At 35.6% G+C, this 26,720-nt stretch overlaps 1 protein-coding gene across 3 annotated transcripts in view; it reads left to right on the forward strand.

The window, feature by feature from the left end:
* The window catches only part of LOC132109654 (leucine-rich repeat and immunoglobulin-like domain-containing nogo receptor-interacting protein 2), a 383,416-nt gene that overhangs the window by 73,880 nt on the left and 282,816 nt on the right, over window positions 1–26,720 (forward strand). Inside the window, exon 1 of one of the 3 annotated variants that reach the window (XM_059515915.1) lies at window positions 24,541–25,166. The exons of the other annotated variants lie outside the window; for them this stretch is intronic. The gene's annotated coding sequence lies outside the window, so the exon portion shown is untranslated. Of the gene's footprint in view, window positions 1–24,540; window positions 25,167–26,720 lie in introns of those variants that run through there. 3 annotated transcript variants of the gene reach the window in all.

Raw genomic sequence — 26,720 nt, forward strand, 5'->3', positions numbered from 1 at the left:
TTTTCAAGCCTTTCTCTGCAAGGTTGTGAAAAAACAAGCCTCTCAGATTTCGATCCCCCTGTGACATGGTAACATGGGGATCTTATTAGAATATTACCACCCGTTAATCTGCAAGTTTCCACCCATGACACTGCTGTTGTGTTTTTGCAAACAACAACTGTGTACAAGTTGTAACGCCATGATGAAAGTTTTAGCCACTTTCTGTGCACCTGCATCAGATCTGTGCCTTCAGGAAACTGTATATCAGAAGTTTAAACTAATATGGCTTAAAAATTCATGATTTCAATGTTATAGACATGATAATAAAAACCAAAGGTTTGACGTACGAACTATAAAGGCACATCCCATATATATATATATATAGTATATATAATAGTGGTGGGCCGTTATCTGCGTTAACGTGCTGCGTTAACGTGAGACTTTTATCGGGCGATAAAAAAATATCGCCGTTAATATATTCTCAAAGTTGGGTTGAGAGCTGGGTCTATACTAAGCAAGCTATGATGACTTTCACCTTGGTATTTTTGCGCGGATGTATACCTAGCCGAATCTGTAGGGGGCGAGAACGAGTCTTTAAACCTACTGTGAAACCACCACATCAAACGTGATGTGCTAACACGATGCGCACGCAGAGAGAGAGCTGCATATCACGGACAGCGACACTGAACAGAGCTCTCTTCTGCGAAGTTATCCTCGAAGTCCCTCCTGCACCTGAACGAACAAAAACAAATCGCAGTTTGAATAAACAAAAAGATGTAAAAGAGCCCAATTCAGCACCGCGGTGTTCTGGTGTTAAGGGCTCACGCAGAGAAAAGTGTCTCAAAACACTTGAACACCGAATCTGCTTCTTTTTGCTCTTGTGCCGACAAATACATACAAAATATGTCAAAATACCTGCCTTAGAAAGTATGCTCGAAAAAACTGTCAGTTATTTCTTAAGTGTAAGTAAACAGTTGAGGAAAAAAATGGGATGTGTATTATATTGGATGCGTTCATCGTCTCTTAAAGTGACCGCGCCTAATTTAGCTACTAGCTGCTGTAATGTTAATCCAAGAAAATGAAAGAAAATCACTCACTGCTCTTGACTGAATTACTTTGTAGTTTTAACAAGAATTAATGCACAGTCAAACCAAAAATTATTCAGACACCAGATATAATTTTTGATATATTTGACTAGTAGGTACAGGACACTATAATACATTTATATAAGTGAGTATAGCAAAATTAAGTGAACTGTGACATATTATACCCAAAGAATCTTCATACAGTGAACTACTAGTGAAATTGATAAAAAATTGTATATCAAAAATTATTCAGCACCTTGTATTGCTTTTGTGTTTTTTTTTCTGAATTGCTAATGCAACCTTTTCACACCACAGTCTGAACAAAATTAAGCATTGCTTGGTAATTGTTCAACAAAGTATTGATGGTAGTGTAAATATTGTCATAATAACAGTTGTCTGTAGTTTTGGTTGATTGTAATCCATTACATAAATTTCTATCAAAGTTATGACATTATCAAGACAAATTTGTTCTGACACAGTTTAACTCTAAGTTCTTGTCATATTTTAGAACCATTTTACAAGTGATAGCAAATAAACTGTAATAATGTGAGAAATGTTGAGGGTGTCTGAATAAATTTTGGTTTGATTGTATATTTGATTTTTACATTGAAGACTATCCAGTGCAATTTTACGTTTAATTATTCAGTTTCTTAACCTTGACACCTACAAACTTGAAAAAAAACTTACTATTAATTCTATTAATTATTAATTCTAAAAGACTTAATTTTAGTCATTATTTTATTTGGGTAGCACACATATTCTGAATGTTTTCGGCAGAATTCAAATGAGCCAATTTAATCTAGATTAATCTAGATTAATTCCAAGATTACAGTGAGATTAATCTAGATTAAAAAAACATGAATCTATGCCCACCACTATATATATATATATATATATATATATATATATATATATATATATATATATATATATATATATATATAATATTTATATTATTGAAATATCATCATTGTTTTCATTCTGATCTTTATATAATTGGCATGATTTTCAGTCTAATTAATCAACTCATCAATTCTTCTCTTACAGAAAGTGATTTAATTTCAATTATTTTACTTCCCACTCTAAATCATAGAAACCCAGGTGCCTGGACAGATTACTCAATGACTACTCTTCAAGGACACAATGGAAAGCTAATTTTGACAACCATACTCCTATCTCTGATAATGTTCTGTTTCTTTCATCTAGTATGACAAGACTCTCATATGGACAAGATATCATTCCGGATAAGACCGTCGAGTGGGCTCTGCCTCAAATTTGCATTCAGTTTGTGTCCAGGGTCCGCCAGAATTCAAAACATGCATATTTAGCATTTCATTTTCACTCCATCATCACATCCCACTTAATATCATGACGCTTCTCCCACCTGCTGAGTCCATCACTGACACCAATGAGAAATTAATGAGACGTCCCCAGTAAATGCGAGTTTGCAGCCCACGGCGAGTGTTGTCCTCCAGTGGTAGGCAATTCACGCAACATGGAAGCCACCTTTATCTTTAATGGGATGATCCTTGTCAGTGGTACTGCTTCAAAGGGTATTTCTCACTCTTTTCTACCCTTTACGACTAGCTTAAAGAGAGAACATGAGAGGAGTCATTGGTAAATGAAAGTCATTATGGGCTCTAGACATTACAGTGAGCGCTGTTCTAAAAAAAAAAATCAAAAAAACATTTTTATTCTAGGCAGGCTTCATTACCTTCCATTGGCAATCACGAATAACATCAAATGTACCAATACATAGAAAAAAACAAATGTGAAACCTTCATAGAATACTGTTTGACCAGAAGGAGGGAGAAAGAAAGAGATGCTGTATATATGAACTCTGAGGTTTACAATGCCAAAGTGTCGATTCGTGGTCTTGCATCTCGGTATTATCAGGAGAGACCACCACATGAAATACGATCACTAATTAATAGTATACATGTGTGGGTGTATTACACACAAAATATACATAAATGTCCTCTTCATCAATAAAAATAGCCATATTGTCTGAACGCATTTGTGAAAAGGAAGATCTAATTTATGTCATTTAACATCAGATTGACAAACAAGTACTGTGCCTCAGTGATCCTCAATTAGAAATGATAGTTTTAGTTATGTCTTACATAATTGACAAAGAATGATCTGTGAAGTCATGTCTTCCCAAGGATTAGCTTGAATTTCCTCAAAGGAACAGTATGTAACTGAGTGTTTGCATGTGCGTGCATGCGTGAATGTCTGGGCGTGTGATGCATTTGTAGTTAAAGAGCATGCTTGGCTGAAAAACACCCACTCGGCATCTCAGCGGAGGCTTATAATAACCTGCGATTCTGCATCCTCTCAGCTGGCTCATCAGAATTCTGCTCCTCTTCAGGGAAGCTTTAGATATTCCATGTCAATGACCTAGACAGCTACCGTTTCACTCTGCATCTTTTGTCACATACTTTCTTGTAATATAGTGTTTTGAAGACAAATGTCATAGGAGGATCACTGTATATTAAATATAATGGGTCATTTAACACTTGTTCATTGGATCAATACAGCACAACTGAGAAAAGCAACATTTCTATCTAGTGTGTGTGTGTGTGCGCACTACAATTTGAATGTTTGGTGTTTGCATTTATTTAATCAACAAATACAGTGACATTGTGAAAATTACTGTTAAAAAGTGTTTTCTATTATATAATATAACAATTACCAAAACTTTAATATTGTGAAATATTACACTATTTAAATTAATTGTTTCTATTTTAATATATATATAAAATGCTATTAATGTATGTTATGGCAAAGCAGAATTTTCAGCTGCCATTATTTCAGTCTTCAGCGTCACATGATCCTTTAGAAAGCATTCTAATGTGTTTAGTTGGTGCGTAAGAAAACAGTTATTTTTTGTTATTTGTTTGTGTTTCTTTCTTTAAAGGTTTTCTGAATGGAAAGCTCAAAAGAGATACTTTTATATTTATGTGTGAATGCATTGAATATATTTATTGATTGATTGATTAACTTTCAGAGAAGAAGAACACTTCCAGAATGCATTACTGAATTTCTTTGAATACACAATTCCTCTTCCTGCATACCAGTTCAAATTTCAATTTAACTTCCTGTACGCTGTAGCCTATTCAAATTCAGCCAGTACTTCAATTATACATTTTCTGCAGCCTGGATACATTGGAATGGCAATAGCATCATGTAGATCTCCAACTAAAGTCACATTGGCAAAGGCGACAGGCATCCTAATCTATATACGCCTCAACCAATTAGATCCCTCCTGATGCTTAAGTCAGAGCGCATAAAAAGGAAGTTAATGCAGACTCCTTTTCAGCCTATGCTCCTTCACCTCACTCCATTTTCAAGATGTCGTTGTGCAAGCCAAATCTGACACTTGTGCTGAATGATACGGAGACTTCTACTCCCAAGCTGCTTGGCATGTCGGTATAGCAACGCGGTTACCTTCCTGGAAAATTTCCATTGTTTGAATGCCAAATTCATCAGATCATTACAGTAAAAAAAACGTATGAAACTGGTTAAACAAAAACTGTGTTCTGCTTGGTTCTCCAATGAGAGATTAGTAACACTACGGGTCAATTAACAACCATCTCACGCGATACTACATTCATCTCGAATAATAACTGTTTATTATCTTCAATCATTCAGTCACTCAGCTATTGTGCTTCTGTTTCAATAATAAAGGGGATGACACTCATTACTGGATTTGACTATTCTGCTTGACACACAGAAAAAGGGATTCGTCAAGCCTTGCTATTATCAAATCTAACAAAAGCACAATGGCCTGAACAGAGGCTGTCCATTTTCAGGTTATTATGGCAGCTATTCACCCCATTAGCGGTATGGACACTAACAGTATCCTCTCTTTATTGTTCATTCTCATCAAAATCATCTTGAATATTAATGTAAAGAGTTTTCTGCTCTTCTCTTTCTTTTATTGAACTGTTTTTATATTTTGGAGCACATGGACACTGTCTTCCTTTTACGTGTTTTGGAAACATCAGGTGTTTTTTGTAAGGAGGTGTGAGTGTTCTGACACGTTTCACAGGAAATAAGCACCACATGCAGGGTGAAAAATTTACTTGTTTTGCCCGGCAGTCACAGCAACTGGGGATGTGTTTTTTTTTTCTTTACTTTGGTTTTTTTTAGGGATAGAATCAAAATGTGTTACTTAAACAAGTATGTTGTTGTTACTACATATTCTTTGTCGAAGGGTAATCTGAGATGCCTTGCAGGTTGCTTATAGATAAAGCGAAATCACTCAACACAGAGGGGAAGAAAAGAAAATTGCCTGGTTGGCAGAAGTTAATTTTCCACCCTGTCTGTACAGAACCGTGAACTTATTGTGAATAATATAACAGGCTGTTGCGTGTTTGATTAATAATAGTTCTGGGATGGTAATTTTTGCAGATTTTTCAAAATAGTTTCTGAAGCTGTTGACAACACGTCTTGTATTTTGATCAAAGAGCATTAAGGACATGATCATCATTAGCTTGCGTAGCTGTTGCTCATGAAGTAATGGAATAACAGCAATTTAATCCTAGCAAATGTTCTTGTTTCATTAGCACATACTGGACTAAACTGCAAATAGGACTATTTCTGTGATCGCAAGCTAATACCACTAGCCGTCCTTAATGCAAGGATTAGGAGAGGCTCTTTATTAAGGCTAAACCCATTAGCTTTACACCTATCATATATTGTGCAGAAAATGCTTGAGCTTATTTCATATCTCCAATTACCACACAATACGAACCGCTACTTCAAAAACACTTTTACTTTATGTCTGTTTCTCAAGGCTCTACTTATATATTCTCTTCCCTCCACTGTGTTTTATCTCTAGTTAGGGCTTCGAATATAGGTGCAATTAATTCCTCAGGGGCTGCTCGCGTTCATTCCGGTCCCAAAATCAACAAGGAATCACTAGAGAGTCAAGGATTAGGGGCTGTTCACACCAAAACATGATGCTAAGATCAGATGCTTTGCAGCAGCGCATGAAATGGAGGGTGTCCTTTTGTTGCTGGGCAACCATTGGAAACAAGCATTTTTATTTATTTTTTTCTTCCCCAGAATCTTCTGTGATCTTTTCCTATAATCTCCAACTAGTGCTATTTTTAATGCACATCTTGACTGCAGAGATTGCTCGCGAAAACAGGCCTGTGAAGTGCAAGTTTATAGATCTGTACTTTGTCAGTGAATAGGGTGTAAACAGATGCAAGGAATAATATTTTGTTGTTGTTTGAATATTATTTTGTGCATTACATTGCAAAACGTTTTGAAAGGTTTGAGAGTGACTGTTTTTATGCCTCGGTGACATACTTTACAGAGGCTGTGAGGGATAGATGAAAAGTCTTTATAGTGGCACGCACTGTATTAAGGTCCTAGATCACATAATCTTTTATAAATCTTAACTTTTAATACAGTTTTATTGAGTTTTTGTTTACTGAAAGATTTTTTGGAATGACGGGCCTTCAGCTGAACAGTTGGCATGTTGTTAAGCAACAGTACAATCGACTGTATGGACTGTACTTTTATCCCTCACAGCCTAAGGTGTATAGTATTATTTTGTAATGTACTTTTGATTTGTCCAAATTCAGATTCCCTTTTGATTTATTCTTTGATCTGTCAGTTTTATTTTTAGTCTGTTCTTTGCACTTTGGGTTAATTCTGCTGTTTTAAACCCACTTTACATTGTAGAAAAATACAATAAAACAAAAGAATGAAAAACAATTGACTGGAGTTTAGCATTCTAAGCTTCACTGCATTTTATTCAAGTTTTATTCTTGGGTTTTTTTAAGGTGCCAAACAAGAAATATACAATTTTTCATAGAGGACATTTGGAGCTTATTAACTTGTAGATATTATCAGACTGCTAAAATGGCCTTAGACTCACTCAGTCTCTAAATAAATAAATAAATAAATAAAAATAGGGTTCACTTTTTTTGGACACTTATTGGGCAAAGACAATTATTTTAGAAAATGAACTGCATAAGAGACAAAGTCAGAATGAAAATGCACTTTACTGAAAACAGCTGAATACAGTGCATTTATTACCAAGCATCATATTGTGGCATGAGCAGCCAATATTTAAAAGCATGCTTTATGCAAAAGTGTTGAAGTCTTATGTGTTGAATATTGATTATTATCGGATTGTTTTTTTTAATTGTATATTCTAAACCATTGTGGCTCTTGTTTCTAAGATAAAGAAAGGTCATTCAGTTCTAGCCATCCATGAACATGTTGTTCTGAAGTACTTTACAGAACATTGCACTTTTATTCAGTCATCTTGCATCTCACTGGCAAACAGAAGGATGTTAGAACTAAGGCTGTATATTTATCATCAAATTCCTATTAACCACTAGCTAATAGCTCTTGATAGCAGGGGGAGGAGTTTGTTTTTGTTTTTGGCAGAGTGCTTTGACACCACTGTTATCTGAAGTAATTTACTGGCTTCTCTGCATCTTGCAGCTGGCCACCAGATCCTCTCAATCAAAGTCATTCGAGGATGAATGCTTGAAAGTGTGATGTCTTGGCAGACCTTCCATCAGAGGTTTTCTCTCCAACTGAGCATTGATTAGAAATACTAAACACTCTCTGCTTGTCATTGTTGAAATGCTTTTCTAAATTATTTGACAGTGAGGGCCAAAACTAATCTTAGATCAGACAAATCTAGTTTATTTTCCATTGCTTCCAGTATAGAAAGCAAAATAATTAAGAGATCTTTTGAATTCTCCTGTCAGAGATAAAATCCTGTATTGATATCCAAACTTATACAGAGTTGATATTGATTTCAAATATTAAATTGATTAGAAATGATATCGATACCAATTTTACCAATTAATTCCAGAAGAAATTCTACAATACTATAATATGATAATGGTCCTTATAATAGGGAAAAAGCCCACTATGTCATAATTCTGAGCATTTATCCTGACAGTTTTTTTTTTTTCTTCTCACAATCCTGACAAAAATTCTGACCTGTGAAATATGGGCTTGCACTTGTAAGGAAAAAAGTTAGAATTGGCAGATTAAAAAGTTACAGCTACTATTATTATATCACATGGCATAAAAAAAGTGAAATGTTCCCAGCCTGTCAAAACCCAGCTAAAGTCTTTTTGTTGTTTGTGATTTACTGTTTTCTACATAAAAATGTAAAACAAATATATAAAAATGTAGAACATTCTGTGAAAATATAATCTTTATATATTTAATATTGACTGAGTAATGCGAGTGAAAAAAGTGAAATTAATGGTTGAAATCAAACTTTGATGCTTGTTATTCACAGACAGTCACAAATGTTAGCTCAGAAATCTTTTTTTTTTTTTTTTTCATAATTATGAGTTTATACCTTTCGATTGTTTGTTTACATCTTGCAAGGAAAGTCTGAAATTGTGAGAAACACACTGTGTGAAACACAATCAGAATCTGTCAGACGTGTAAGTAATAACTTACTTTTAGAATTTAAGTTTTGTGGGAGACAGAAATTCATACAGGTTGTGAAAGAAAGAAAATACATAAAGGTATATGCTGGCAAAATTCATTTTGGGGTGATCTTTCCCTTTATTTATTTATTTTTTCTCTTTTAACTGTGTCTCTTTAATTAATCTGTCCCGCTGTGCTCTAGGCATTGTGATGAGAAAGTGCCAGTCATAGGCTAGACATAAATTGAAATGTTGCTCTTTTGACATTGTTTTGATGATAGAACTCTGTGGAAAATGGAGGGTTAATATATTTCATTGCCCCGCTAGCAATTCTCACATCTCGATCCATGACTGATGTCATGTCAGGAAAGATCTCACAAAGTTTTAATAATCCCTGTAATAACTAAAGATTGCCAATTAAAAAAGGACCCCATTGTTGTTGCTTTCAATGTATTTCCTTTAAGTAGTGTCCATAAATCATTCTCTAGCCAAAGAACATTAAATACAAAGCCCACTGGCACATGCATCATTATACTAAATGTGAATATTTTTGCTGAGTCAACATGGGCATGGTTAATTATATAACAAATATTCAGGGAAGGCAGTATGTGATATGGAGATGAGGTTAGCTTTACAGAGCCAGCAATCTTGACAGAAGAATGAGTCTGTTGCAGGTGAATCTGCTGACATGCTGTAGATAAGATTAATGAAACTATCGCTGTCGGGTGGAGAGTTCATTGCTTCAATTTCCTGAACATATGAGGCATGTGTTCCATCCTATAATAATACAATATATTGTGACGGCCATGTAGCGCACCATGCATTAAAGTCATTTGAACTGTTTCTATGTATAAAACGGATTGTTCAAGAACCATTTATAATTATTGTCATTGTTGAAGACAGTCGTGTTGCTTAATATTTTGAAGAATGTTTTATTTATTTATAAAATTTTTGTAATATGTGTTTATTTTTCAGGATTCTTTTATGAATAGAAAGCTCTTTTGTAACTTCTCTTTTGAGAAATATAAAGCTTCTTTGCTGAAAAAAAGTTGATTAAAATAATAATAATAATAATAATAAAATAATAAATAATCATAATAACCCTGAACCTCTCAATTACATATGTTAGCATTAAAAAAATAATAATAATAATAATTTTTGAGAGACATGAATAGAGTTGGGAATCAAAAATCAATTCCAATTCCAGAATTGGATACTTAAGGTCAGGAATCGGACACTTGTTGTAAAATTAAAATTTCAATTCCACCTATCATTTCCCGTGTGTGCATCTTTCAGTTTTAGGTGGCATGGAGAGGCTGTTAAAAAATGTATTTGTCTATGAATCATTCATTCAAGAGATTCATTCAAAAACGTAACTAAAAAAGTAAATTTTGAAAAGTCATTGAATCTTTCCATTCATAAATTTCTAAATAGATTTTGTTTAGTTTTCTAATGTGTTTCCTTCAGAATTATGAGTGAACTATAAAATAATTACAATAAAAAAGGCTCAATTTATCCAGAATTGTGCAGCTCTGTTTTGCACACAAACAGTTCTTATAAGAGTATAGTTTTTAGCAGGCTGATTTTTGTTCATGGTATTCAGGAAAACAGTAAGTGGAATCAGAGTTAGAATTGATCAAATGAAAATGATACCCAACCCTAGACATGAATATTAGTGTCTATGTTTAATTTTTCAAATATATTTTCTAACTGTGCTATTTGTAATGTTATCATGACCCATTTAATGTCGGGGTGCTTTAGTACACTTATTTTATAAGTAGGAATCAAATTAAGTGTTGTTCCTACAAACAACATTGTAGTTTCAATTCCAAGATAATTATTTTGTATATTTGCAATCATAAGCCGGATGTAATCAACATTCATCAAACATATTAAACATGCAGAGGTTATGCAGGTCTTTTGCAGCAGTTATAGGCAGCTGTGTATTTTGATTGCAGAATGAGGGTGAATGAGAGAAAATGGGGGAGGAGACCTCAAACATTGCATCTTACAAATGAGGCCTCTTCTCCGGTTTGTTCTCTCTCACATCAGAAACAATTTGCTATGCCTAATTACCTCCACTTGCATAAAAAGGGGTGAAATTTGCATAGCTGTCGGGTACCCTCCCATCACATGAGGATTTAGCCCAACTCCTCAATGCAGATACTGTTGTGATCATTTCTCATGGTATTGTGAAGAGGTCTCCGGGGATGTTGAACAAGGCAGTCAGTTAACACCTGGATGCTGTTTTGATGTTTCAATTTGTTTCAGTGCATTGCAGCTAGTACCTAAACGGACTGTATTTTCTCCTAAATAACTGAATCAGAGGCTGTTTTGATCTGTAGAAGAATTTTTACATAGTGACAAGTTCGTATTCCAAAAAGTTCTTTTTTCATCTAATCTATGGTCCTTATTATCTTGTTGAGGGTTTAATTTGTGTTAATTTTTAGCTGACATTAAACATTAAACAAGGACATTAAAGCACAATGTAGGAAATTGGTTATAGGAAGAGTGTGTGATTTATACAGTTTATTGGTCATTAAAAATCTCTTGACCTCAAAATGCTGTGATTGACCAATTACAATTACGTATTCAGAGAGCCATATAATAAAGATCGTTATCTTTAACTCATGAAGTAGTTGAAGTAGCTGGAGTAGGATGTAAGACCTGTCTTATCAGTAATTTAAGAAGTAAAATAAGTCTGTAAAACAAAAAAGGTCTGATTTAATTTAATATGTGTTTTTAAAATGAACATTTTGAATGACATTCTCAATTAATGTCGTAAGCAGATGTGCAGCACTTGATCAAGAGATACAATCAGAGATGAAAATCTTGCTCAATTTGGACATTTTAAAACAAATCGACTTTGTTGATTGATGTTTTGCATTAGCTTTAATTGTGAAGCTGGAGTCACATACATTAAAGTCATTCCATTACCACAGCCGACATCAATCAAGCGGTGAGCGGCCTTGCAGATGCAGCAATGAACAGTACTCATGTACATTTGACTTCCAGAGAGATACATTTCCTGTCCAATTAACCTCTGGCACAACATGTGTTTCATTCTCAATGTTGTTATTTAAACTCAGCTGAGACCCAGTGCTCAAGTACTCTCACAATTGAACCATGTCTTAAGGAGTCCTCCAAAGATTTTGCACCATTTCATGAAGCTGGTTTTGTAGAACAGAAATATACAGATAGAAAGAGTAGTAATATTGTAAAAAGTTTAGGCAACCAGAATTTGGTGGCTGATAATTTGTTGCATTTATTTATTTATTTATTTTTTCATGTATACGCTTATTAATAAATGTATACATATTTATTTATTTATAAATTATTGAAAAATTAAATAAATATAGTGTACAGTATTTGTGATGCTGTAGAATGAATGAAATCCAGATTTTTAGTAATTCAGTGCATTAAAACATGTACTTAAATTAGTAAGCAATTTTAATTTAGACTGAGAGGATATCTCACACCCATTCTCTCCAGGAATATTATTAGCCATTAGAAGTTTTATAATATGAAGATAATGACACTTAAAACCCTCCCTCGTTGGTTTTTAGAGATTCATTACTGTATGCAAATGAAAAAACACACGAGCAAGGTGTGCGGCGGATTGAAGGACTCCGCTTCTGTTAGTCATCTTGCTGGTTAATTATGATGAAATAAGTTCCACTGCCCGAGTTGAACAGTGGACCCTGGTCCCTCCTACTTGTTCAGCATGACTGATTTTTCACTCTTCAGCCATCACATCATAATTATCAGTTACAGTGTCCGTTGGCATCTGTAACAAAGATTGTGTTTTTGTCCATAGCAGTTAAAGGCGCAATATGTAATTTTTCTGCTTTAAAAATAGCAGATATCACTATATCTATGTTATATATATATTTTTGTTGTGTACTTACATTATCCCGACAGTTTCCACGAACTTTCAAATCCGGAGAAAATTATAGTTTAATCAGAAGACACGGCACGTTTCTTTATTTACGTTTTGTCACCCGTCTATGGCGTCATATAAACTTTGACCCCTCTAGTTTATCTAACTTCCTGCGGAACCGCCAAATACAAAGGTGAACAGAAGCAAAGACGAGACGAAGAAGAAAAAGTAGTAGCTAGCCTTGATCGAGACTATTATATTTTATATTTATATTGTTTATATTAGTTTTTATACCTCAATCAATAACTTAGTTATGGATCATGATTATGCTTTGCCTGCACGTTCTGTGAAGCGCAAACGTACGGGTGAAATAAATGACCTGAGAAGGTTTTGGGACAAGAGAAGAAACGAGACACGGGTAAATATTGGAGTTGCATTTCCAAGATAGAGAGAGCTTCGTGACAAGCTGAAACTACAGAGAGATGCTTGCATTCTAATAAACAGGTATGCATCCATTCAGCTAACTATATCTATCCGTATATTTTGTGAAACGATGATGTCTTGTGTAAAACGCAGACGGACTAGCTCTCATGTAGAGTATAATGTAAATCTACATGTGTTCTATATCTAGCTGGATAAAGTAGCTTCAAATGCAGTTCACTATCTTGTTCGATATCATAGTATAAAAGTAATTACAATTATTAACGAAAGGCAACCGTTTTTTTTTTTACATATATTACTAGATGGAATATTGATTTGATAGGGGTCTGATAATTCATATATCTCTCCGTTTGAAAATACGTGATTGTCAAAATACTAAGGCCGGTGACACACTGGCTGTGTGGCGTCTCTGCTGCGTGCCAGAAGCGTGGCGGCTGCCTCGCGTTTTCTGTGTCTTTACACACCAGAACCGTGCCTGTCTTCATGACAACAATATCTATACTTCATGTTGAACATAAATATAAAGCCTACTGATAAAGGACACCGTCAACAGTATTGACGGCAAAATAGACTATGTTTGACAGGTGCAATATTTGAAAATCGATAATTATTATTTTTTTTTTTAAATTACATTTATATCTGAATTTATGTCAACCTATAGACTTTCAAACATCAAAATGTCATGAATTAATATGTATTTGTGTACAAAATTACATATAAACATATTTTGCCTGGAAACGCTTCCAACACGCTTGCGTGTCGCGTGAAAAATAGGTGTCGTTTCTATTTCTAGCATGCACGTGTTTTCCGCGCGGCTCGAGCCGCGCCTGAGACGCGCGTCTCACGCAGGCCGTCTGCAAGCTCTAACCTATTAACATGGGAGCCGAATTAAAAACTGACACGCCACGCAGCTGAGACGCTTGCGCCACGCATCCAGTGTGTCGCCGGCCTCAGTTAAAATGAGTGAGGAATGTGGGGAGCGACAGAGCACGTGTTCCAATGAACAACAACTCCCATGAGCCTATGCTCTTTCCCGACGTCATCAAAGTATGTCTTATGTTATTATTTTGATTGAGTGACCCCTGGTGGCCAAAAATCCCATACTGTACGTTTAAGTGTGTCATATAGTAGAGATCTCATTTAAATGAAATTCCAAAATTAATTGAGCCATGTTTTGTGCATACAACTCAATCTATAATGAGCTTAATTTACAAAAGGAGGTGTGTTTGTCCCAAAAGTAATGAGAGTGCCATTGGCGGTTTTTAACATTGTTAATCTAGTATAGAAAAAAAATATATATTACGAAGAAAAAAATAATAATAATACGTATGTTCTTTGGTAACACTTTATTTTAAGGTGTCCTTGTTATACTTAACATGTACTTACTATTGTAATAATAATAAAAAAAAATGCATAATTGCATGCAAGTAACCATAAGATAAACCCTAACCCTAACCATATACTTCACATGTAGTTAATTAGCATTACTCAGAACTTAAATGTATAATTACACTGTAACAAGGACACCTTAAAATAAAGTGTACCCTGTTATTTTTATTATTTTTTTTATTATTATTATATATTAACTAGGATTGTTTATTAATTTATATGAAGAGTTAATTTGCAAAAACAGGTAACAATTGTCAAAAATTGTTTTTTTTTTGTGCATTCAAATTAATCTCAATCAAACTGCAGTTGGGTTGTTTTGATTTGGTAACAAACAAAATAAAATAAAATAAAAAATACAGCTAACGCAATAAAACACAAATATATAAAAAATTAAAAAATAACATAATAATAAAAAATAAAAAGATTTTTGAAAATGGTATGAAACGGGTGTTCTCTGTTTTTGCAAATCAGCTATTCATATATTAACATTAACTATTGAAGTCAATTGCTATCAGCGACTGTTTGGTCCCAGTCTTCAAAATCTTCTTTTGTATTCAGCAGAATAAAGAAACTCATACAGGTTTAGAAAAACTTAACAGAGAGTAAATGATGACAGAATTTTCATCTTTGGGTGAACTATCACTGTAATGTTGTTGCATGAGTGTTTATAATACAACGGATGAGGGAGTGATGATACATGTGAAATCTTTCACTCCTCTGACCACTTTAATCAATATCTCAGTATTTTTTTCCTTTCTTGGAAAGTCACAGAAACACTTTAAATACATTAGAGCAAATGGGAGTACAAAAATTATATTTGTTGTAGTTTCGTTCACCACTGTAGAAGTCTGCCCAACTGATGACTGTGAAAAAGGTCCATATGGGGTTTTAGAACCTGGCGAATAAACCTCATGTTTTTGTGCTGCAAAACTCACACATAAAGTAGTACAATTGTTTTTATGAATTTACCCCAGTGACCCTTGAGGCCTTTATCAGAACTGTGATTCATTATGATTTGGGCCTCTGTCCCATTTTAAGTCGTTTGTGTCATTGCCTTGATACATTAGTCCAGTTGAATGTGCCAGCACAAATTACTTTAGGCCCTGAAAGGGACGTGTGCATGGAATGTGATAAATATTACAGCGCTAGTCGTAGTCAGGCCTGTGAGGTGTTAGGAGGAGGAACAGGGAGTGGGTAGGTGGCTGGAATTCACATTATATTGATTTTAAGATTAAGGCTTTATGTATCAGTAGTGTGTAAGTACCTCAGTCTGGTCATTTCACTGTAGTAGGTTTATTGCGAGTGTCAGTTGAACGTGTTCTTTCACTACAGGTAACCTTTAAGATATTTTCTCCAGTTAATGGTTGTCATTTAGGTTCAATAAAAGGTCAACATGATACAGATGATGACTTAATTTGTTGACCTTTGAAAACGGTCAGATTTGGTCAGGTGTGTGTGTGTGTATGGGGAGAGAGAGCATGCTATAGCACTCCATGAATGCCAAGAGCTCTGTAAATGTGACAGGAGATTTATTGGAGTAATATCACTGTTCCATTAGCACCATGCACACCAAGAAATAAATGGCCAGATCATTACTCCTAAAGTTTAAAAACTACAATAAATTGATGAATTAATGTAGGTCACAGGTTGCTAAACCACTGAAATTGTATTCCCAGCCTCCGTTTTCCTTCACTGGCGAAAAAAGCAAGAAATCCTGCATGAGAAACTAAAACGTCTACACTAGAAATTAATCTCTGCTGGAAATTAAATTAATATTCAGGACAGATATATAGCGATTCTGCATTGTAGGACCGTCTAAAGCTGTTTGACTGCAGGAACATTACAAAGTTCCTTTTGAAAACACACTGACGAAATAAAGCGTGAAATTGACTTGAGCAATATCATAATGCTTTGTGTTTTCAATAGAAAATGAATCGACTGTCAGGCGCTGTCAGATCCAACAAGATCCGCCTCTGACACTTCGGAGTGTAAAGCGCCACTTTCACACTCTATGATCAAGTTGTCTGACATTTGCCTGCATAAATCAAGTCTCTTTTCTTTGACTTCCTGTCATATAGACTCATGTATTTGTCCCTTGTGTGTCATCCTGACCTTTTGTTTCCTGAAGGTGGGTGGAAAGAGTCATGACTATTACGTAGTGAGTTGTCACTCAGTATGTGTAGATGTGGGAATGAATGGTGTAGAGGTCTAGCCTGTAAACATCCAGGATCTTATAATGGCCGATGTGCTGAGGGGCTAATCAGTTGAGTTATTATAGTATTATGAGTGATATGCACGTTATCTTACCTAAGCTAAGCCCATTCTACTGTGGCACTCTAAGATTGGAGATGTCCTTTGTGCTCAATAAATGCAGATCTGTATAACAGTCATCAAAGCAACATTTCATGTGCAAATATCATGAACTCATATGTCATTAGTTTTAGTTCAATGTCCTACCTATTCATGAAACATGTGAAAATTCTGTTTGCTTGTTGTATATAAAAAGACATACAGTAGGTTCAGTTAAATGGATATGAAATGGTTTGGCAGACAATTTGATCCAGGAAAAAAAATGCATTATGCGGAGTTAAAGAAAAGTCTTATTGTTCTACCTTTATTCAAATGTTGATATTGGAAAAATTAGCTCCAAAGGACTGCAAACAACTGCAAAACAACATTGTTTGGCAATTACATTTATTCAAACATTTTAAACAATTAAGACAGATAAGAGGTTAATTGTCACACAATGAAAGCACAGGTGTGAATGAAGTGGAATGAATGATTCACTTAATCACTAGCTAAAACAGACTCACTTGTTTGGTTTGTGAATTTATCATTATTATAATTTTTTAGATGGTAGATGACCATATTCTTACCTTGGAATAATTTTCCTTTTAATGTTTCAACAGTCCTGTCGTGTGTGTTTTCCATCACAAAGCTAATAATGCCAAATTTGCTAAATAATTTTGATCAAATTGGTCAGATGGGTTTGCAAAACAGGCTGGAATTGTTCATGATTCAATTTTATTCATTCTGAAAGTTTGCTTATGCACTGAATCTTTTGCAGCGGTTTCTCAAACCATAATGGGTTTCTTAATAAAACAGAAAACAAAAAGAGCACTGGATGTGGTGGATATGAATCGACTTTAGGAAACAAAACTTCTAAATTTCTTCTGTCATTAGTCAGTAATTAAGAGGCTCCTTATTCCACATGTAATTTATATCCATATCAATAACAGTATAAAAACAATAAAAAGTAGGAACAATTACTTGAAAGGTCCTATTCTTGAATTAACTTTTCTAGCTTGGTGTCTAGATATAGTTTTTTTTTTCCTGAGATAAATACAGGATAGTGTTAGTTGTATAGATGTTTACATCACTGAGGCCTTCCTGATGCACCAACATTTAACTAAACAGCTATAGTGATTTGTCATGTCACGTTAAAGAGCAACATTTATTGTTTGGGTTTTGTGATAAATTTGAATTTGAATGCTGAAACTGTTTTATCAAAATAACAGAACCAAATATTTGTTGGTGTAAAATCACACTGAGCATAGAACATGTCCTATTTATATGAGGATTTATATACAAAATGAGAGCGTGTTGCAATTTCTTCTTGAAATGTCTGCAAAAGTTATAAAATAAACTTTTTCAATTTACAGTATCTGTGCCAAAAGTCTCATATGTTAGGTGTATATCCTCTGATCTATTATAATAAGAATACAAATCTGAACATAACAATTTATTCAATTAACATTGATGTAAAACACTCAGTGTGACTGCAGACAGGACAAAATGGGTGCTAGATGGCACACATTGCTCAGATGTCCTTCAAAGCTGGTCTTTGAACTCTCATCACTATGGTTCAAAGACACTCACAGAGACTGAGGGACCGGGGGTTCTCAAAATCATACAGTCATTGTTGGAAAGGGTTCAAATACAGTACAGTACAGTACAAAAACAATATTAAGAATCAAATGTATGTAAACTTTTGAATGGGGTCATTTTTATATATGTAACTATTATTTTCTCTTGTGGACTATACATAAATATATTTTCTATGAAACATATGATTCAAGCCAGTACTAAAACAATAACATGCATCTTGCATGATCCCTTTTATTTTGATAAAATAATTAACATTTTGCAGATTCTGCAAGGTGTATGCAAACTTTTGACTTCAACTGTAAATGGGCAAAGCTTAACTCCCCTGAAGTTCAAACTTAAATAGATATTTGTTGGCTTCAGAGATGAGAAGGAAGTATGCATGCTGGCAAAATTGTCTTGTTGTAAAAGCAGAGATAATTACAACAACAACAAGAACAACAACAATAATAATAAGTACTCTCCCTGAATATCGGGATGAAACACTGCTACAAATTCTGAATGTATTAAGTCTGTGCAAAGATCACCCATCCCGTTATTACAAAACTTTTTGTTCTTGTTTTTGACAAAACATTTGTTCTTGATTTGGCTTTTGAGGACTTCCTGTACATCTCATTGGCAGACCTTGTACATTTAATGCAGAACATGCTGTCTACTGTGCTTCAAACAGTGATTGACTATAAGATCTGGAAGGATGCGTGCTGTAGGAAACGGATGGACTTTTGCTGGCCATTTAATTCAAAATATAATTCTGACATTGTTATATGTCATTGTTGCCCTGCTGGAAGTCCTGGTTACTGTGGCTGGTTGCTGGACCCTCTGCGGCTGCTCTATGGGTGGTCTCAGCAGTAGCATATGGTCAGCAGGCTGTCATACCCACACACAGGTTTCTCTTTCTGGTTCTGGCCTGAGCTTTCAAAAGCTCTTATGTGCATCTTCTAATACGAGTGTCTTAATTAGTCCTATCAGATATAGCTGAACTGTAGGATATTTTCATTTATTCATTATTTAATGAATATTTTACTGTGATGTGGAACAGTTTGCTCTGTTTTATTCAGTTAATTAGCACTTTATACATAGGAAAGAAATGTCCTTCATCAGATTCTATGGCTCTTTTCCAAAACCTAGAGCGTTTTTTTGCTATGTACTGCTCAGACAGGCAGCTGCTTACGAAGGCATCATACTATCTAAAGTAAATAGCCCATCTGAATGCTTTACAATACATGCATCATACCAATTATACAAAAATGTGTGCAGATTCATTTTTTTTTAAAGAATTTTCCCGTTACCAAGATTTTTTTTTATTATTTAAATCAAACATACAGTAAAACAACAATATTGTAAAATAGTGTAAGTATCTACACTGTAAAGTTTTTACAGTGTATTTTTGTCCGGTGATGGAAAACGTATGTTTTTTTATTGAATTGTATGAGATCAGCATAACACTTGAAATTGTGCTGATAATTGGGAAAAACTGTACTCTCCATTTTGTAAAATTGTATAACTATAACATATTAAAAATATATAGTGGAAATGTTAGTTGTGCATATAACTAAAACAACAATCTTCAACATCTTAGTGTACCTTTAAAACAGCATTCTCTTTTTACAAAGCCATACCTGGTGTGTTTAACGTAACTTTTTTTTCTGACTTTTCTGACTTTTAACAAGCATCAAAAGGCATCCCAACTGCTTAATTTTACTGTTCTGAACCTCATTTTTATGACACTATTCCAGTCGATATACCTAGTAATTAACACTGAACTTACAGTACAGTCTTATATGGGAGTTCGTTTAGACAGCCTGTCACCACTCTAGTTTTAATTAGGACTAATGAGCCAAATTATGCTAATTAGATATGCTTAGACATGCTATATGAGTTGCTTTGTTGATCCGTTGGCGAGTGAAGTCATTATAAAAACCTTGAGGCACACGTGTCCATGAAGGTTTTGTAAAGGATACTTAAGGGACTAATCAGTAGTTCTAAATTCACGATGAAAGTGTGAAAAACTCTGTCCAACAAATCAAAACATTAGAGTGCTAACTAACAATGACCAACTAGTTTCTAGCAGCCTCTCTGAGATCTCAACTAGTTTATTTATTTATTTTTTACCTCATGATGTTCAAAGCTTCTCTTTTAGTATTATTTTGTATTAAACAGTAGATTTGTGCATGTTATGGTTAGTATTTTTTCATCATCATTTCATCGTCATTGTGTGTTCATTTTGTGTTGATTCAAACATTATGAAAGGATACGTTTTATAATTTTTTTTGTTCCTCAGGTACACTTTTTATCCCTCTACCCTCTTCGCCTCTCTCTGGTTGACCTTAATTATAACATTACAGTATTCCAATGAAATTACTCATTCTGGTCATCAAAATGATAACTCATTTTTATTGAGACCTAACAGCAGTGAGTGGATCTGGTTCATTGACGTTTGACTTTTTTTTGGAAACACAATTTAGGAAACCCTTCCATTGCAATCTGATTCTGGTCATAGAGTACAAATTCTAGATGCATGGAACTACCAAGTCTAAACAGCAGTATTTCTCAGCTGACTGCTTGTGATTGTATCACTTGAGGTGGATGCTAACACCAGGTGTAAATACATCCTAAACAAATTCTGAAGAGACTTGGAGGGTAAAATCCTGTCTGAGACAGTTGAGAGAAGCATGACTGGAGAAGGATCACAACAACATCCACACTACTCACTGAACCATGACTCTGACAAATCCTGTCATTTTTCAGCAGACTAAGCAAGCAGCTTGACTATTTACACTCATTTATTTGACCTTATGTTCAGTGACACACCTGTCCGCTCAGGCATCATAACATGACGATCGATGGGTTAGGGACCCACTGGTAACTCTGCATACTACACTGAACAGCATGACTAGATCCTTGGTGAATAGGTGCATGTGGAAAATGGGATTCTGTACTGGTCCTGCCATGGTATCTGCCAGAAGGCTTAGCCTTGCTTATCTGCAGGTTGCACTGCATACACAGAACACACAGTTTGAGTTACACTTTTTACTCGCTTCTATTACAACTATGCATGGAACAAGGTAGGGACCCAACACCTATAGTGCCATGTGACTGGATTAAAGGACTGAAGGCTAATCTTAAGCATAGCTATGTGAGAGCAAGTTTATGTTTATTAAACAATGTGGCTTATATATGAAGATTTAGGTTACGGAAAGCATATTTCAGCCAGGTTTTATTAGAGGAATACACTTTAGAAATTCTGCTTCACCACACAGGAATAATTTGACATATTTTACACTTTAATCTGTAAGTCAAATAAATGCAAACTAGAGCATTAATGAGCATGAGCCTTTTTGTCAAACATTTATAAAAATATTATCCTTTGAATGGTAGTGTGTTTATGCTTTTTGGAGCTATTTTTTATTTTGGAAATAAGTAAAAATAAATAAAAAAGAGCTAAAGAAAGGAAATAAAGGGTTTGGAGTAAATGGTGAAACAGCCATTTGTGTGTGACCTACGTATTCATTTAGTATTCAGTTAAAACTTTTCAAAAGGAGGAGTCGCTGCTTTTTGGCAGACTGCTTCATAATTTTTTATTTTTATTTTTCTAAAATAATTTATTATTTGTTCTGCATCTTACTGCTGGCCACCAGATCCTCTCAATCAAAGTCATTTGTGAATGGATGCTTGATGGCTTGGCACAGATGAGATTTTCTCTTCTATTCAGCATTCATTAGAAATATTAAACACAATTTGCTCACCCTTGTTGGAATGTTTTTTTTCTCCCTCTAAAACATTTGATTGAAAGGCTAAAACAACTCTTAAGATGTGGACCAGGCCAAATGTGTCTTTTCCATTATCAACACCACAGGAGCGGGAAAAACAGGCCATTTAAGATTCTGTAATGACTGGGTGAAGGAGTGGCAGGAAGCAAGTGCAAGATTAATGAGATTTAATGAAGACAATGAGACAATACAAAACTGAGACACAAATAACGCTGGGAGGAATGCACAGTCCAAGATGGTGGTGATGAATGACGAATCCGGAAGGCGGAGGTGAGTAGGCAGCAGGAGAGGGTGACACAGGAACTGCGGGGAAGCGAGCCGAAGGTAAGTGGTGTTGCTTGGTGGTGGGTTGCGTAGAGTGGATGGGGTTCCGGGGAGACACAGACATCCAACACAGAAACACACAAGAAAGCAAGGCATAGGTACAAACATGAAACAACGCTCTCACGAACACAAGACGCTAGACAAGCCAATATATAGGGATAAGTAATGAGTGACAGCTGTTGCTGATGACAATTAATGGAGACGCCCACAAACTAATCAGTGCTGACGCGTAAGACACAGACTTCACCCACAAAGTGCAAACCCCAGAGATCACGGTTTACCAACCGTGACAGATTCTTCTGTTAGAAATGAACTGAAGTCCTGTTGATTTTATTGTGAAGACCGTCAATACTGAATTGTTTAGCAGTTCATTATCAGCTCATGCTGTAACTGTAATGTTATCATGTTACACCACATTAAATGTTATTCTCATTTTGACTTCATTCTAAACGGAGTATGCCCACAGTGACAGACTCTCTATTAATGATTGAGCCTAAGAACATATTATGCCTCATTCTTTAACACTGTCCATTAGACTGTACAATGTCAGCATTGCTTTGGTTTAATTAGAATAAATTAGAATGGTTACAGTCAGTTGTATCTGTTGTTATGGCCTTGATGTATAACATCATGACTAACTGACACAAAAGATGACTAAAACATCTAAACCATAATTATTCATCTGGCAATGGCAGTTGTTAAGTTGTTCTGTGTCATTGTGGGGATTGATGGATTTCTGCTGAGTTATTAATGTCTGGTGCCAGACTGAGTGAACTTGGAGGCTTTTGGTTATTATGTGCATTTTTTCATAGGACATGAAGGGTTTCGAGACAAATCATCACACTGTGTTGGAATCAGACATTTAAACATATTCCAACATATTATATGAAAATTTACTTATTTTAGTTAGTTTGTTTGTTTATTCATCTGCAAATATGTGAGATTCTGCAAAAGCACAACAGATGGAGTAACAATTTAGTATCCTTTTATGCCAGAAAATGAGCCAAGTGGCATTGGTAAAATTGACTTTCGATATTTAATATATCGGAATATATGAATGAGTTTCTACACCTTCGTACTGTTCATGTGGTCTTCTCTTATGCAAACTGCTCGAGTTTTCTTAAGGTGCCGGTTAATTAAAATTGCATGATAACCTAGATTTATGGTAAAAATGTTTCTTAAAAGTGCTAGTGCTGGTTTCTAGACAGAGTTGTTAAACTTAACAGTATACCAGTTTTAATAACTGCTAATTATCTCTAATGTTAACAAATTAATACACTTTCTTTGTTATACATATATGCTTAAATCTGAAGTATATAATTTCTGTCAAAACAATGACTGTTTTGAGACAGGTTTCCAGATCACTTCCCCCTACCATTGCTATTGGTCCCACCCCCATAAAAAAAACATATATTTTTAAATGTTTGGAATGCTGAAATGAACAATAGTGATAGTGAAAGTCACTGTATACACTCTCTGGGGAAATCAACTTACATATTAAGCTGACTCCATTTAACATCGTAAAATTCCATTTTTAATGCAAACACTAGTAAAACCATGCAGCTAATCAAAAACATAAGCTACCCACACCTCAAAATGTTTGTGTCTGCAGAATCGTTCATTAAAAGTAGTTCCCAACAACTTAGTAGGCCAAATATGTCATCTCTGTTTATTTGTGTGTGTCCCGGTTAGGCGCAGATACAGCAAGACTCTTCCGCTTCATACTATTGTTCAGGCCAATCCTCTTTTTGTTTTTATTAGTTCTGCCACTGCCTCTCATTCACTAACCCCCTGGAGGCTTTTCTCCCTGCATATGTGTGTCGAGGCGATAAGGGAACTGGCAATTTTGTTTATGCCGCTAATTATATGATTCCACGGTTGCTGTTCGATGTGTATTGTCCTTGCTTCTTGGTAGCGCTCTGATCTGCTTGCTTCATCTGCTTCTATTTTCATCTACCTCCTCAATCACTCTTGATAGTTGGCCAACACTGAATGGTGACCCTTCTGCCGGTACTGGTACAGTTTTCTCCTTGGAGGGGTGGATTGTGTGCTTGCTCAGGAGACAGGAACAGATGTGAAGAGCATGCTTTATCTTCATTATCATTATATTTTTTTACGTTATTTGCACGTTCTCCTTCACATATGGAGCCACGTGTTATTCCTGCTTAAGGAAAGTAGGGAAAAAACCTTTATCTTTGACATAACTCAGAACACAAATGCAGTAATTGCCAGACTCTCATGCAGCGACAGAGAGAGAAAGAGGGAGGGAGAGATGGATGGATGGAGGGGGTGGAAAAAATTGTGAGAGGGAGGGAGCGCATGTGTGTGCATATGTGCAAGCGTGTGTGTGTGTGAGAGAGAGAGAGAGAGAAAGAGAGCGAGCGCAATGTTCAATACTCCGAGCATCTAGACATTGTGCCGGGTGGGAGAAGAGACAATTAAATCCACGATCCAGAAAAATAATAATAACTGACACACGGATTAAACACTAAAGGTTTGTGCTCCTTTCCAGCCTCGATCTGGAATAAAGATTCTGCGTGCAAGTCTGAAAGTTCTCTGGGATGTGAGCTCTTGTGGAGGATGAGCTAAGCGGAGCAGTGCACGGCTGGATTCTTCAAGGTTTGGAACGCAGCTGCTGCCTTCAGCCACTGACGGGAGGACCTTGCACACGAGGAGGAGAGCTGCCTCCGTTTCTCTCTCTCTCTCTTTTTCCTCCCTCAGTCTCACAGAGACAGGCAGCATCCCTCAGCCCCGGCACTGAAAACAGAAGACTTTCAAGGGGAGAAAAAAAGAATAATGGGGAAGAAAAAAATGGGATTATAAAAGCAGGGAGTAATAAAGGAAAATCTGAAGCAAGGACGAATATAGTTGAAAATAGATTTGCATCTCAGGCTCTTGTGTTAGTTATTTTGGGTCTTTGAGATTTTGGTGGTGCATTGCCTTTCTTCAGCCAGCCTGAGGAGTATAGGATCACAAATAGCATTTTAAGGTAAGATGTTAGTCAAGTTTGATGCCTTGCATGTGTGACCAAGTGCAATTCAGGTTTGACAGAGCTGATCAGTCTACCGCATTGACTGCTGAAAAGGAAATGGGTGGTAATGTAAGACAGAGTTGTTTTTGTGAACTATTTACATAAATTGTTCAGTTTAATTAAAATTGAAGACTCCTGGAATGAATTACATTTTAATCAGTGCTTAGGTCTAGCATTAAAACTGTGATTTATTCCTTTGCACCTTAGTGGATATTACTGGGATGTTGGGGGACAAAGGGGATAATTACATTGCGAGACACTCCTCATTTTGACAGGGTCCCCCATTTGTCAGAAATAGAGGTGAGGGGTTGGGAGGAGGGGATTAAAACCAGCTATATGTCATTTTGAGGGTAAATATTTAAATCTACACCTTGAGATGTTTCTCGCAACTTTCAGAGTTGATAGCCGACCGATTGTTGTCAGTTTTTTTCTTTTCCTTGTGCCCGAAGTAATTACTTTTGCTGTCACTTCTCCCACGAGTTCAACCGCCGCACCTTCGCATGAAACAATTTAGTGGCCGTCTTGTGACTACGTTTGAGAAAAGAGGGGTGTGAAAATGCAAGCAGAGATTGAAGGCATGATGGAGGGGGTTTGACAGCCTCATATCTGTGCTGCTGCTTCACTCAACTGAGGCCAGATGGAGAGGGAACAGAATATAATTTTTTTTGTATTAATATTTATTTATTTCCTGACTGAAGGACAACCGTTTGGGTTTGGGCGTGAATGTCCCACAGCTCCTTATAGGAGTGTGTGAGCGCTCCCCTGACGGTAGTGGATAAGTGGCTCCCTCCTTTGTAGGAGGGACTGAAATATTCATGATTGCATGCACATCCTGTCTGCCCTGAAATATTTAAAATAATTGAATAATAAATAACCCTGAACTGTTGAAACTGGCCCCTCTGTTATCCTGTCCATAGTGATGATTCTCTCCACTCCTGTTACCGGTATGCCCGTGACTTAGCCTGCAGATAGAAACCGATTAGGCGGTCTGTTAATGTGAGGAGTTTACAGAGGAAGGATCTGAATGTGACAGAACGATTCTCATTATGTGTGAATGTTGGAGGAGAAAAAGACAGAGATTTTCTCTGTGTGAATGCTTTGGAAATTTGATGAATAATCTGTCTTGTCAGTAATACATGGCTGAATTCAATCAGATTGAGAGAGAAAAAGAAAAGCAGCCGGATGGAGAAAGAAAGCGAGAGTGTGATGATGTTGTCTTTGTGTTTTGTCTTTGATGTTTTATTGAGCGCTAACTGGGCAGAGTTGTGCAGTCCTTGGGTATGCTGGTTTGTGTTTAAAGAGGAAGCTCTGAATTTGAGACTGCTGCTGCTTGATTTGCAGTTGCATTTCTTGTACAATCTCAAATTGATGTGCAGAGTCTATATATAAAATATATAAATAAATATATAAAATCAGCTTTTCCATATATATTGATTTTTCCAAGTTATCATTCAAACAATCCTTAAATGTGATTTTTCAAAACATACAGTGCAATGAATATTTAAATGGGGT

The sequence above is a fragment of the Carassius carassius genome, chromosome 29 (assembly GCF_963082965.1).
Source record: "Carassius carassius chromosome 29, fCarCar2.1, whole genome shotgun sequence".
Taxonomy (NCBI): Eukaryota; Metazoa; Chordata; class Actinopteri; order Cypriniformes; family Cyprinidae; genus Carassius; species Carassius carassius.